Genomic DNA, 14,614 nt, shown 5'->3' with positions numbered 1-14,614 from the left:
CGACCTGCTCGGCGGAATCTGGGGTGCTGCTCTGAGCTCTGATTGGCCCCTACACCGGTTGGTTCTAGGCGCTGGTTTAGCCAAACCCTCTCCTCAAGCCATGCGAACGCAAAAGGTCATCAGTTTTCGAGCCAATCCATTCCATTGAAGCTGAAGCTGTGGAGCGGGCCACAGGGAGTTGGTGGTGTTGACCGTAGCCGTACACTTGTGCACTTGGCGCTCGCCCCTCCCAAGCTCCCATCAGCACCGGGTGGGGTGGGGTGGTGGAAATATGCGCAATCAAATCGCGTCCGGAGTAGACGCTTCGCCCCACGAAGTTGACTTCATTTTCCAGAACTTAATAACCATTGTCGCGTTCTGCATGAGACAACCAAAGGAGAGCGCGTGGAGGAAGGAGCGGGTCGAATAGTGGTCGGAAAAATAACATCATTTGATTGTCATCGGTCACCCTGAAGACCGCACCGTACCACAGTCCCTTCATCCCGCTCTCCGTTTTCCATCCACTTGCGACACGATTTCTTCCGCTTCACTTATACAAGTGGAGGTTCGTTGCCGCTCTTCCGGCTCCCTAGCGTCCGTTCGGTTCCGGCCGGTAGCCCACTTCGGGAGAAGTCATGATCTTTCGACAGTAGTTCCGGTCCGATTTTTCCCTTCCACTGTATTTTTTTTACATTTTTCATTTCGTTGCTGGTGAGTTTTAAAACGGTGGTGTTTATAAAAAAAAAAGCGGCACGAAAAATAACTTCACTCCACACACGCATGCATTGTGAACACAGGGTGCTACACCGTTCTTGAGGGTGAGGTATTTAGACCGAAGGCCCTGGGGTTTTTTGGCCCTATTTTTATTCAAAGCGAAACATACGCGACCCCATCCAACGGTAGAGTCCAACGACACTAGGTTCCGCTTCCACCCCCTTTTTTCCTCCGGAATGAAGTTTTATTTTTCAAAAAACTCCAGAACAGAAGGGCCCAGGTGTGGCCGCACGGTGCAAGGCAAAAGACGCGGTCGGAGGCGCATCGCGGCGGGCCCAAGTACGGAAATTGCAATCGGAAGTAAATGATGGCTTTAGAGTTCTCTGTTCCATTTCCCCCATCGTCCGAGGGTGGCTAAGTGGACATTACCGGAATTTAATATGTAGGATGGATGGTAGTCGACTTTCAAGAAGTGAATTCTCTTATCGTTGATCCCTGTAAATAATGGATCGAAGGAATCAAATGTGGAAAGGTTTTGTGAAAATATACTTTTGACCTTTGGCACCTTAGCATTTGGAAAGAACAATTTTGAAACTCTAATTTGTCTTCCGAAAGGAAAGTTTTAAGTCATCATTTTACAAATAAAAATAAAGCACGCACAGTTTTAGTTGTCTAGATTACAAAATTACTCGCAATACAAGAGCATAGCCGATAAATGTTATTCAGAATACGTTTTTGTGCTTGAGATTCATATTGCTCTTATGTATGACTTCTTTCAAAAATTATACTGAATCATTCGTATACCTTTCAATATACATCGTATATAAAAAGAGAACAAAAATAGTTAAAGGATCAATTTCATCGGAAACATAAAATTCGTCCTTGAAAACGTAATCAACCAAAAAACATTACGTTATCATTCACAAGAATATGCTTAAAAATAAAATAAATTTGTAATATGATTTCACTTCATGCGAGTTAAAAACAAGTGGACGTCTGATTCTTCTCAATCACGATGTAATAAAAATAGCAGCAATTGCAAGTAATTAACACCACAATATTCTGTATGTAAAACAAACAAAACCCGCTCCCACTTCTACTTATTTCCTTCGTACCAAATTAACCACCCTCTTCGACAGGCCACAACCCACCGTCTCACCCCGCCATTGGCCCAAAGGCGTTTTAATGGGACTAGTTTTCCAAAGCAGCCACATTCATCGTTTCTATTGCATCCTTTTACACATTCCGAAAACAAAAGCCGCTCGAAGCGAAACAGTTGCAGCTAATAAGCATCCAACCGTTCCTTCCCCTTCCCGGGTTGGCTCCCGTTTCCGCTACCCCTTGCGGGCCCCCTAAGTGACCGACCGGCACGGTTGTGCATTCTGACGATGAACTTGCTGCACTTTTGTGCGTTACCCCGAGAGGCACTGAAGTATGTATTGCAGATGGACTCGAACACAATGAGCCCTGGGAGGCTGGCGAAGTTGTTATATCCTCGCTTTTGTCTCGCTGCACGGTAGTACACGGGATGGACGGGCTGGCTAAGCAAGACTCGGGATGTCCGGTGAAAAACCTTTGGCGAAACCACTCCGGAGGAAGCTCGGAGTTACCGATTTCCGATTGTGAACGTATTGATATATCCGGGTTCCATGGGGAGGGGAAGGACGCCACTGACCAGAAGGTGAAGGTTCTGCCCGGTTTTATTCTGATGATTGCAAACTCTGCTCTGGTTGCTACACCTTCGTTCTCGCTTCCTCTCCATGACATCCGAGGCTTGGGGGTCGAGATATAGATTTCGAAGTAATGAAGAAAATATGCTAATGGAAAAAGAGCAGCTTCCTCGAATTGCTTCTTTGGCAAACTGCACCTATTGTGAGGGTGGGTGTGTGTTTTTGTGTGCTAAAAAGCATCGGAAGGAGTCAATTCCGTCCATTTTTGTTTTTGAAAGGGGAGGACGACTATGTCCCGCCGCACGGTACTCCTGTTGATTGCAAGTGCTTCGCCAGCAGCATCCATTTGGTAATCATTGGGAGCTGTGGTTGGACGTATGATTAGAAAAGTTCTGAATTAGTTTCTTGATGGGTTTGTTTTTCTTTTATCCTTCTTGAACGGACTACGAACTTAAAAGTGATCAAGAGTGGTGCATCGAACCATGCATCGGTCGGGGTCGTTTTGATGTCGCAAAAATCGCAAAAATAAAGAAACTCATTCATTGCAATTTTATTGATTACTCACACACACACACATAAGTTCGCTTCAGTGCGTGACATGTCAGTACATGTTTCAAGTTTCTTGAGCAGTCGCTCATTTAGTGTGTGGCATCGGTAGTGAAAAGTTTTTGGCATTCGTGGAAGCGCAATCAAGCATCATGAACGTTGGCAGAACAACACCCTCCCATGATCGTAGGGGTAAAAAACAACCAAAGGAACCTCAAACTCCACACACAACACACATTTTCTCGATTTTCTTGCCCTTGCGTGACCGGCAGCGTAAAGTGCCGCTTCCGGTATGGTTTCCCGGTTTCTGTCAGTGTCACTTCGGAAGACATGTTGGGGAAGGAAGCTATCATGTTGAAATTATGGCTAGAAAATTTAATCATAACCACCTCCAGGGTTCTTCGTGCGTTCTTGAAGGGGGCACCGTAGGTGTGGCGCATTTTGTGTGCTCGAAACACCACTCGCTGAGCCCGGGCCAAGATACGAATCAATCAAAAATATGAGCAAGAAAATTTTCCCCACAGTAATCGTTTCGTGACGAAATATGAAATTGCCTTTCTCTCACTTGTCAGCCTAGAGCGGAGAAATGAGTCCAGTTTGTCCCGATAAGAGGCGGCTTTCAAATAAAAACAAAATTAAATTTGCCTAAAAGAAACTGAAACCGATAGAATGTAAATTTAACAATCCAATTAACTAGCTGTTCAAACCTTTGCGCTAGGTGTTTTGAATGACATTCAGTAGACTTTCCTGAATGGATTTGCTTAAAAAGAACTACAAAGTTCATCTATCTACCTTTACGCTTACTTTTACTAAGCGTCACACCTTCGACAAGACAGTCAATTTTGTTTCAAGCGACTTGTCAGGAGGTAGGAAAACCTTACTCATTCCTGTACAGTGTTGCGAATTTTCATGGTGAATTGTTAATACCAACGGATTTTTTTCGTTCTTCTTCTGATCAGCGCTCATTTATTGATTTTCCCACCCAACCCTACATTCTTCCGCGCCACATAAACTTCAGCCTACGTAACCATCGGTAGCATACAAAGTTGTGCAAAAGGCAAGCAAGATCGAGCGCACGGTTGTGTTGAGTTATGCGCTTCCCCTAGATTTCGCGTCGCGATGGTAGAGAAGCAGTATTGCGCTCCCCCACCAAAACTTCCGCTGGTACGGACAGCAGGTCAGCTATTGGCCAGTTTACTGGCGGCTTCACGGTCCACTTCTCGCGGAGGGTAGCCGGTTGTTTTTTCTACGACTCGATGTCGCGGACTACGATTCGCTGGGGGAAAAATCGCGATGTGAATCTTTTGCCTCGCCACGAATCTCCGGTCGCGAGCGCAGGTGGAGGTAGTTGTGATAGTGTGGGAGCGAGCAACCACGCCAACAACGAGCAAGGCATATTGATGTGGAGATTGCACCGTCAAGTAGTAGCAGAAGTGGAGCCCATCATTTATCTTTTTTTATCTTCTTTACAGCCTTTAGGAATATAGGAACGTTTTTAGTGCAGATCTATCGCGTAAACTTGTATCGATCCTTTCAGCGCAACGATGCATCCATCTGGCTCCAAACAGGATCGAAAAGGATGACTTCTTTAGGAGCGCATTTATTTTCACTGCATGAAGGCACGATTTTTTTTTCGACCAATCGTGCCTGTACATCCCCTATTCGCTTCAAGTAAAGAATTTTCGTTTAAGAGTTCGTTTGATGGGAAGGCAAATATAATAACCGAACCTTTTCAAAATCATCCTTTTCATAACTCGCGAAATGCATTCACCCGTGTACGAGGATGCAACGCCGATGTACATCGTCTAGAAAACCAACCAACAAAACTGGAAAACTAAACGAGTACAAGAAAACATCAATTAATTTTCAGAACACAAACATTACTTGGATCAGACGGGCATAGTCTGCAACCGTCACCAGAAGGCACTGGGGGAGAAGTTTGGTCAAAAATCAATAACTCCCTTTAATCGGCACCGAGATTTGACTCGCTCGGTCTACTTCGAAGACAGGAATCCAATTAGTACACCCGGCACGACGTAGGCCTTAATCAAGTTTTTTGCTTGCATTACTTGCGCAAGGGTTAAAAAGTTCATCAAAAATCAAAACCCACCTCCTCGGGACGCTTCCGAAAGGAAACTCGGGAAACGGGGAGGAGAAAACTCAGTTGGTCGTAATTGCCGATTTTCTTCTTCGTCTTTCCTTGCAAATGCAAGTGCAACCGTGCGCATGGGGTGGTAAATTTCTTCAGCTCCCTTTTTTGGTGGAAGGAAATTTTAATTTACCATCCAAGAACGATTCGGTCGGAGAAAGTGTCGGCACAAAATGGAAGCGCTTTCTTTGCACTGCGTTCGGTGCAAACCTGGTGGGGGCGAAAAACTTCTGGCGTAGAACAATTTAGATGCAATTTCGTACGGCAAAGCGTGCATAATGTTCGAACTATCATCATTGCAAACAACGATAAAATAACAGCGGCGGCGGGTTGGTGCACGGTATGTATGTTTTAATGCGAAACAATTGCACCCCCGGACCAGAAGAACAGAAAGAAAACTCCCCCGGGCCGCGGATAACGTGAGCCTCACAGCTTGGTTGGTTTCTTCTTATCGGCCGATTTTCATATCACACATAACCTGTCATCCTCACGTGCAAAAGAAGAAAAGAGCGTAAACGTGCGGGGTATGCTTTTTCGATTCCTTCGTGGTGCAGTCCGTCCTGCCGTGCATCGGTATCGGTGGCATTCGTCTCTATTTTCACCACTCGGGGAAGGAAGAAGGGACGAAAGCAAAGGCTTGCGACGGCGACGGGGTGAGCGAGCCCAAAGTGTACCGCATTCGCGTGCTGAAATGATTATCGGTGCAATAGGCGCCATAGGAAGTCGGCAGGAAGAAACCAGCTAAATAAAACTTCAAATACGATAACATAGTGGTTTATAATTTATTTCTTGTCATCGAATGCATCACACGTATAAGAGTGTGTGGGTTTGGGGCCGTGTTTTTGTTTTTTGCTCACCAAATTTGCGAGTGTGCCAATAGCACCAAAGTTTTATGTTGGATGCACCCCCACACCGGCGGGACAGAGTGAAAGGTGAAAGGTTGCAGGCCGTCAGTGTTCAGCGGGTTGTCTCTTCGAGAAAGTGACGACAAGAGCACTTTTTGTGCATGGGCCACCGTGTGCATGTCCACCCATGTGGGAAATGAAGTGAACTCGAAACGTTTCCGCTACGTGCAGTTTCGACAGCCCACCAGGTGACCCAGACAGAAGAGCCACCTCACTGCCGGCGAGGAGCGAGCTGAGGGTGGCAAGAATGCACGGACATTCGATGTGCAACCTCGATGAGGATAGAAATCGCGGACAGCTTTCGTCCTTGTTTGCAGCCGTAAACACCCAAATAACCTCAATGAACCCAGCTCCGCGGGAGGAAGGGAGTTGATGTTGTAGCTATTGTCGTTTGACTGCCACCAGCTGGGCCCAAGGCGAAGTGCATCTACTTGACGCTGCGCCGAATGCATCATCTTCAAGCGAGTCTTATCAATCGAAAGTGTCACAACAGAGTGCCACCAAGCTCTTGCTACCGCGTTCATATCATAATGCGTTTCGTACGATTTCCTCAACAAAACCAATTGCACCATTAATTTACGTCTGATTACCATGCGTGCCTGCGACCACTTGATGGAAGAGTTGGTAGCGTTCGCTCGTGCGTTCGTCAGTAACACTGCTAACATGGTATGGGAAAGAAACAAGAGTACTTATGGGTGACTCACCTGACATCAGTGGTAGTTTTCGGTCTCGTGTCGAATGTCGGTAATATTTTGTGGAAGTATCTGCAACGATTGTAAAACACATTAGTGATTGATTGCAAAGACAAGTGGTAGGAAGTGCAATTTAGTGGTTTAGAAGAGAAAATAATGAATGAAAAAGATTTAGCATAAAACACTGAAAAAAAAATTTCCTAAAGTTAACTTTTTCCATGTTTAAAATGTAATTTAGTAAACATATTCCTCGATTTATCACAATGCTCAAGAGATGTTGTGTGGATTGCATATAGCACAGGCGCAAAACCCGTTATAGCTGAAAGGTATGCAATGGTATTGCTCGTTTACGACCGGTTCAGAAATCTAACGAACCGGTAATAAGGCATTGTAGTTGTCGCAAGATCAACCGCGGCAAGGTCATTGAAACGGTATAAAACGGTATATCAAATCCGGTACCGGTTTAGTTTTCAAATGTGTTTTTCAATATTTGTTAGTTTCGTTGATCCATTGATATCTTAAAAATTTTTAACATAAGTAATATTTTATTTATTTCATTGTTTTTCTTGTAAGTGTAAAGATATTAGTACTGAAGAAGGTTAACCAAAGTTATACATAAATTAGCCGCTCTTAATCATACGGTCATACGAAGTTTTCCATATGAATCATTAAAACTATCACATAATTATACTTGTTTTGGTACATCCAGCCAATGATGATACACTTTGTTACTGTAGCAATTCTACATTGGAAAAAGCACGACTTAATAAATGAAATAATATCTATTCAATATCTGAAAACGAAAAAAAAACTCTTAATTAATGTACAAAACTGAAATGAAACTTGTATTAAGTAAATCGAGCCAATTGGAAACAGATAAAAGTAATCGCTATATGCTTTGATTATTTCGGTTATATTGTTTTTTTGTTTTTCTTGAATGATACATCACCATATGGTAACCGTCCACACTAATAAAAAACAGTTTTCTTCTTTTCTTTTCGCATATTTCTTCAGGTATTTGCATAGTATCACAGTTTGGCTTTGATGATTTCTTCTCCTCATGAAAACTGCATTATCTTCTTCATTTTCTTCGTCTTCGACTTCGACTTTTTCAACAGGACATCTCTTCTTTTTTCTTCTTCTCTTCTTCTTTTGCTTTGGTGCTTTGGAAATTGCACGCGCTTGCACTGCCACCCCGGTGCCAACGATGTTCCCGCCGTTCGAGTTGGTGAAGATGTTACATCGCGCGACGACCCCGGCTACGATCCCGACGACGCCGACGACCACGAAGATCCAGACGATGCCAAACGTCTCGGACCAAGCGTACGTGCGCCATCCGGCATCCCCCCACTGGCAGCCCCCGACGATCGAACCAACCGAAGCGGTTGGCCTGCGCTTCAAACGGTGTGTGATGATAGTTGCAGAATGTCCTCCTCCGAAAGAAGGATCTGTAGACTCCGGAGCCTAAGCTTTCCGGGCTTTCGTCTTGGGCGCTTGCACTCCCCGGTCGGGACCAGAGTACAGAAACAGCTTTTCACGCTTCTGCTGGCCTCGATCGGAGAGCAGCGGAGTGACAGATGAGCTTTACCAATAAACGAGGTGCGATGTCAAAGACATGCGCCCAATATTTAAAAAAACCTAAAGCTTTATCCCCCAAATCCTTGAAGTACTTGTAGCACGTGCGTCTCAGGTGGAACGGAAAGAGTGTTTTATAGCTGTGCTCTGTCCGCCCACCGGAGAACAAGGTACACACAAAGACGTGGCAACGGGAGTGCGATGCTGGGACTAGGCTGGAAACCGGCCGATGTGTGATATTACTATATATGGCTACTTTTCCGATGGAAACGCTCGCCCTGAAAACTTGGGACTGGATTGACTTTGGCACGTACCGGTGGTAGATAGATTTGAACACTCTCACTTGCACTGCACAGTCACTGGCTGTCCTTGCTTCGGCTAGAACTGGCATGGATCTCACACTTGGATCTTGCGCGCGATCACGGCGATATAGACACAAGCACCCACACTCCACAAGCACTTTCGCCCGGAGGCCACTTGTTACTCCTTCGGTGCTTCTTGTGCTGCTTCGATGTAAGCAGCACTGCGTATCGATTTTCCGACACGCACACACAACGCACACTGTTTTTTGCTTTCTCTTGTTTCGTATTTCCGGCCTACACTACTTCCGGGACGTCTATTTTAACTTTGATTTTCCCGTCCACGCGCGCACACGACGTTTAAACATTCGCACATTACACGTATAAGATGTATTGGAATGGTTTGTTCATCCTCTACATCAACATGGCGGCTACAAGTTGTTCGTTTTCAACTGAGTTCTCATCTCGTGCGTTTGCAAGCACTTCCGGTTTTACTAAATGTTATTCATTACACCGCTTACATCCTTTCTTTCTGCACACGCACACGCGCTCACAAGATACTCCTCCTGCACGGCCGAGTTTCCCGTTCGATGGTTCTTTTGACCGAGCTGGGGTGGAAATCTTTCGCGCACCGTGTGTCCATCTTCCCCGTCCTACACAGCTCTACACAGTAGCCTCTCACACTCATGCTCCACACTACGCGCACTTACGCATCCCGAGTTGGTGATACGAATGTCGTTCGAGAGAAATTGTTCGATATTGCTTGTCGAACACGCACACGCGGTTTAAGTTTGTTTGTTTGTTTTTCTGTTCAGCACTTTTGTTGAGAAGTAGGCTTATTCCACTCAGACTGTTTATGCCCGTTAGGTTTATGTTTGGTTTGTTTAGTTTAAAATTGTAAGCTTTTATTTTCCCACGTTTGTTTTCTTGTTTGAGCGGTAACTATTTCGCGTTTCCGCTTTCGAGTTTCACTTCTTTACCATCCTCGAGGGGGGAAAGGATCGTCGTCTCGTCTCGCCGGTGCTGGCGGCCGATGGGTGGTGGATGCCGCCCTCCTTGCGGCCACAGATGTTTTGCCTGACCCGCACACGCACTCGCGGCGAGAGGAATGGTTTTTTGCAGTAGTAAAAAATTGCTCGAGCAGTTGTTTCGACTGCTCGATTCGAACGGAAAACTTTCTCGGGGGGAAGGAACGCCCAACGCTGGGCGCTTCACGCACACGACCGCCTCGGGGAGGTGCGGCGCTGCAACACTAGCTGCTGCCTGACAACCGACGACGACCGTTGTTATCCTTCGGGTCGGTGCTAGCGTCCTGACGTTGCCGCGCTTGTGGCCCACCCGGGTGACGGGGCGCGTGGGGGAATAACATGATTCGGTTTGCTTGCTAATCACACCAACAAGGTCCAGCACAACAACCACTTGTCCACACTTGGACGCATCGCCACTTCCGGCTGCTTCCGGTACGCACATCAATCGTCCGCCGGATGCTGCTTCTTTCGTCGGCGCTTGCTCGCCGTCAGATTGGTTTCACATAATTTTTCACTCACGGGCACACGTGGGCTCGTTGGGACCGCTTGCAACAGATTTGAACGCTTGCTGAACTGCTTCTGCCAATCGCTGGAGACCGTGGCGAACGCCGGCATGGTTTCGGTTGGTTCGATGAGGCGGCCAACTCCACGCCGGGCATACTGGATGTTGCGAACTGCTGGCGCCACCGAGCGGGTACTCCTTGGACTTGGGTCGAAATAGTTCCGCACGAATACGATTTTTGTAATTCACTTGTTTTGTTTTGTTTTTTCAAAGCCAGATTTAAAGAGCGACGATAAGGCTAGGGGGTTAGTACTAGCTGACCCGCTTCGTCTGATCTTCGTCTTACACGGACCTGGATGACTACAGTCTATGCAATATATGCTGTGTTGGTTTGGTTTTTCTGTTTCTGTTATATTTATACGTGTCTTTTTATACAATATTCTTATTACAAGATTGGCTCCGTTTCGTCGGATTTGAGAACATTTCACACACACACGCCGTTTATATAGTCGTTTTATAGTATTGTTTAGTGGTTGGCGCGTTTAACGCTACGCACCGAGCGAACGAAAGAGTTCGAAATGAAATGCATTTTGGGTTAAGTTATGTAAGGTAGTGTTTTCAAAACCAAGAACAACGTCGTGTCTCTATCGTCGCAACACTGACTCGACGCTCGAGGACACGCTACCGGCCACGTCCGTAGAACCGAAGATGGTGCCGTCCTGATGGACGCTCGTGGTGCCGGTTGGCGAATCCGTTCCGCTGATGGTGCTGTTAAGTCGGAACATTTTTTCTTTGAGATATTAGCAGTCCCGGATGGTTATTGGTCGCTGCTTGTTTTTTTTTCTTCTCTGCTGCAACACACAGAGGTTTCGTACTTTTTTTTGTTGTTGTTTTGCTTCACAGATGTTTCACAATTTCACACTTTCACTTTTGGGTCGGTGTTTTTTTTCTTTTCAAAGTGGTTAAACCCCGATCATCATCTTTTGCTGTTGTTGTTCGTCTAAGCTGGTGGTACCGCAAGGACTTCAGATCGTCGCATCCTTGAGTGCTTGTTGTAAACGTTGTGTTTGTTTGTTAATCTCGTTGAGCAAGCTTTGAGATTTGTTTAGTTTTTTTTTGTTGTGGTCTTCTATTTCGCTTTCTTCTCTGAGTACTGAGTGTAGATTTGAGCTGAGTTTCGATATCTGCTATGCTGTTGTTATGTGCTTTTTTTCTTTATGTTGTTTTTGCGCGCGCGTTTTTCTTCTCCTCTCTCTTCTCGTCGCTTCACGGTAAACACTTTTCTTTTTGTTGGGTTGGGTTTAGAACTTCCCTTCACAGCTATTGTGACACTATTATTTTTTTATTATTTTGCTACTGCCGCTTCACTGCTGCGCTCTTCTGCTAATGCTGCTGGCTGTCGATTCTAATGCTTCCTGGTGTAGGAAAAAGTGGACACTAAAATTTTCCGAGTTGTTTGGAAATTCAAATTTGGCTGTTGTTTTTCTACGATCAAAAAGTTTATGTTTTTTTTTCTTCTCGCGAATATATATCCTTGGACTTCGTTTTAGACTTTTGCTGGCCAGGTTCGAAAAAGAGGTTTTATTTTCTACACGGAATCTTTCCCCGGGGGCGCTTCCTTGCACCGGTCCGAACCGTAAGAGAGCCGATTTAGATGTGGTACAACTTGTTTCTGAGGCTAACTGATAATATGAGGCGTAAGGATACGACACCCGCCTCGGCCCAAAACTCCTTGGACTTTGGCCGGCCGCTATCTCGCTCGCTCGGCCACCATCTTGCCGTCCGAGGGCACTCAGGGTTCGGAGCGTCTCTTTCTCGAAGACCACGGGAAAAGCCGGATACCGACGACGACGATGATGACGACGACGGCGACGATGCTCTAACGAAGGCGTAGCACACTCGGAGGATGACTCCGAAGACTTCACCTTCGCCTTCGAGAATCGTCTCCACCGGCCGCCACACCTTCGTGCGCCCCGGTCCGCTGCTTCGAGAACCCTCCTACCGCACAGCAGGCACACACTCACTATCTCCGCGCATCTACAACGCTATCGCTCTATCTCCGGCAGGAGCCGGCTTCCGCGAAGGGATAAAAAGGGTGGGCAACAAAATCTTCACTGAAAATCCTTGGACGGCGGGTGACGGCCACCGCCGGGAGAAAACACTCCGTTGCTCTGCCTGTACGAACGCTGACTGGCGCCGGCCGATGTCTTCGTCTTGTTGCCGAACTTCTCCGAAGGAGATCTCCGCCACCGCCAACGGGCAGCCGCCGTCAGCCTCACACCAACACGACAACTTTCACAGACACAGGCGTACACACCCTCGCACACGCGCGCCTGCTGCCCTCGGCCGGCCTCGGTGGTGGGGTGTCGGGAGACCCGTGAGTGGCAGGGTAAATATTTATCAAGGAAAGAAAATTACACTAAATTTTATATAGAGAAAATTTCTCGAAGGGGTGGTTTTCCACGGCCACGAGTTCTTAGGCAGCGTTGTGTTGGCAGTGTCGGAAGAAATATATATAATAATACATATAAAACCGGAGTCGGCTGAAGGACGCTCGGAAAAACAGAATGCGGTGAGTGTGAAGGTTGTTCGGGTTTTCCCGTTTGCCGGAGGGGGTGGTGTCACTCTTGAGATGAGCTTCTCGTTCGAATTCTTCGGATTGTCTTCTCCTTTGGAAGCTTTTTTCCTATGCTTGTTTGCTTTTTCATTCACCCTTGGAGGAAGCCACTCTTTTTTCTCCTCTCACATGCTTTCCTCTCACTTTATCTCTCTCTCTCTCTTTTTCTCTTTCTTCTTCGTACTACCACTTTCCTTCATGGATATTCTTTGCTGTTTTTACTACTTTTATTAGGCAATTGGCCACTTTCACAGGCACAACGAACGCGCCACTTCTCGCCATAACACTTGACTCTCCCACATTGTAGATCGTTCGGGGGGTTCGTTCAGAGTCCTTGTTTTGGTTATGGTCGAGGATTTATAATTTTTTCCGTAAATTTATACTGCAGTAACAGCACTCCAAGCATAACATTTGAGAACAATTTGGTTTAGCATTTTTTATTGAGTATAGATCACTGAAAAAGTTCACGTATGTCACATTTTAATTTATTTCTATTTTTCGTTTTGTTTGTTTGATCGCTTTCGATAATCCAACGTTTGGGTTTGTTTTTCCGTTATTCGCGTGTTTTGTTTATCCCCGGCTTGGTTCTTTTTGTTTTGTTTTGGCCGCTTATTTTCTAGTTTTTGTTTTTCTAGATCCCGAGCAAACCGCGCGCAACCGAAGATGTTTTTAATTTTGCAGCAATCTCGTCCGACTTTTGGCTCACGACTGACGACCGCGACTTGAGAACCCGGGGAGCGCCAGAGCGCGTTCCTTTCGCGGGCGCTTGGAGCACGCACGCATGGGGTCTTAGTGGGGGGGCCGAGAATTTTCCACGCGCGGTTCAGTCATCATTAGAAGCACCCTGCGCTCTCCGTCCCTTTCCCGAAAACGGCACTTGGGCTGGGACCGCTCGACGGAAGGGAAGCACCGGGCGGTTTGGCTTCACCTTCTGTCTGGTGGTGGCCGCCAATCGGGTTTTCCTTTTCGTTTTTCCGGCTGCGTGTGCGTGTGTGTCGGTGAGCGCCTGCCGACAGCCGAGGAAAAACGACCACCGTATATAAACCTTCAGGCATTTCTCACCCGCTAGGCACTCACGAGTGAGTTTTTGGGAAAATCTTCGGCTGGCCGCGATGTTAGAAGAGCGGATGGTGCAGGTTTCAATACGCATACACACACACACGCGCGCACTCTCATCCCCACCACCCGGGATTGCCGGCATCTTCCGGTGGGCCGCAAGGACCTAACACCCGGCGCATGCGTTGTGCGGCGTTCCGGCAGGATTCAGTGTACCTAATGTTGAGGCCCGAATACACATACGCACACCAACGGGTCATCACACCACCACACACTGCCCGGTCGACAAAACACCCCTTCTTCCAGCGATGGGAACGCGGGAAAGCTTGGTCCTCCCTTCCCTAATCTTCGCTCACCGACTTTGGAGGGAAAACTGGATCACACGCACCCCTCGATTTCCACTTCGCATCGTGCACGCACACCAGCAGCTCCGCGGGCTCCTATATACACCGGCCCTGGTGTGGTGTCTTGCTTACTTTCTCTTTCCCTTGCACCATCAAACCCGAACCGTTGCGCTGCTTTCACCACGTTCCGCTGTTCGCTCGCTCGCTCGTCTCGGGGCTCGGGAAAGTCCGTTGCGAAGTGCGTACAAGTTAGAATCACTAAAACTTTCTATTTTCTGCGCAGCCAACCCTCGGCACGCTCGCCCTCCGCGAAAGTGCTTTCTAGTGTTTCTCTGTCACGCCAAGGCATCTTTCCCGGTGTCGGCATTAGCTTCTTCTCTATGTATAAGCCTATCCTCCCCAATCGCGCCGTCGTGTGTGCGTTAGAAAGGGCTCGCCAGTCGGAAGCCGAGAGAACCCCTTTGACCCCCCTCCAGTGCTCGGCCTGGTTGTGATCGTCCCTTTACCCGATTTTGCAACTCTTTGCGCAATCTTCGGA

General features: G+C 47.0%; 1 protein-coding gene across 1 annotated transcript in view; it reads right to left on the bottom strand.

The window, feature by feature from the left end:
• LOC131259498 (homeobox protein prospero) overlaps positions 1-12,071 on the bottom strand; it is a 61,492-nt gene extending 49,421 nt beyond the window's left edge. The window contains exons 1-2 of the mRNA XM_058261002.1: positions 7,605-12,071; positions 6,668-6,727 (exon numbers count right to left, since the gene is read on the bottom strand). The gene's annotated coding sequence lies outside the window, so the exon portion shown is untranslated. The remainder of the gene's footprint in view (positions 1-6,667; positions 6,728-7,604) is intronic.
• Between the last annotated feature and the right edge of the window lie 2,543 nt (positions 12,072-14,614).

This window comes from Anopheles coustani, chromosome 3, assembly GCF_943734705.1.
Source record: "Anopheles coustani chromosome 3, idAnoCousDA_361_x.2, whole genome shotgun sequence".
Classification (NCBI taxonomy): domain Eukaryota; kingdom Metazoa; phylum Arthropoda; class Insecta; order Diptera; family Culicidae; genus Anopheles; species Anopheles coustani.
The sequence above is the reverse complement of the archived record's forward strand: the minus strand, read 5'-3'. Positions and strand labels throughout refer to the sequence as shown.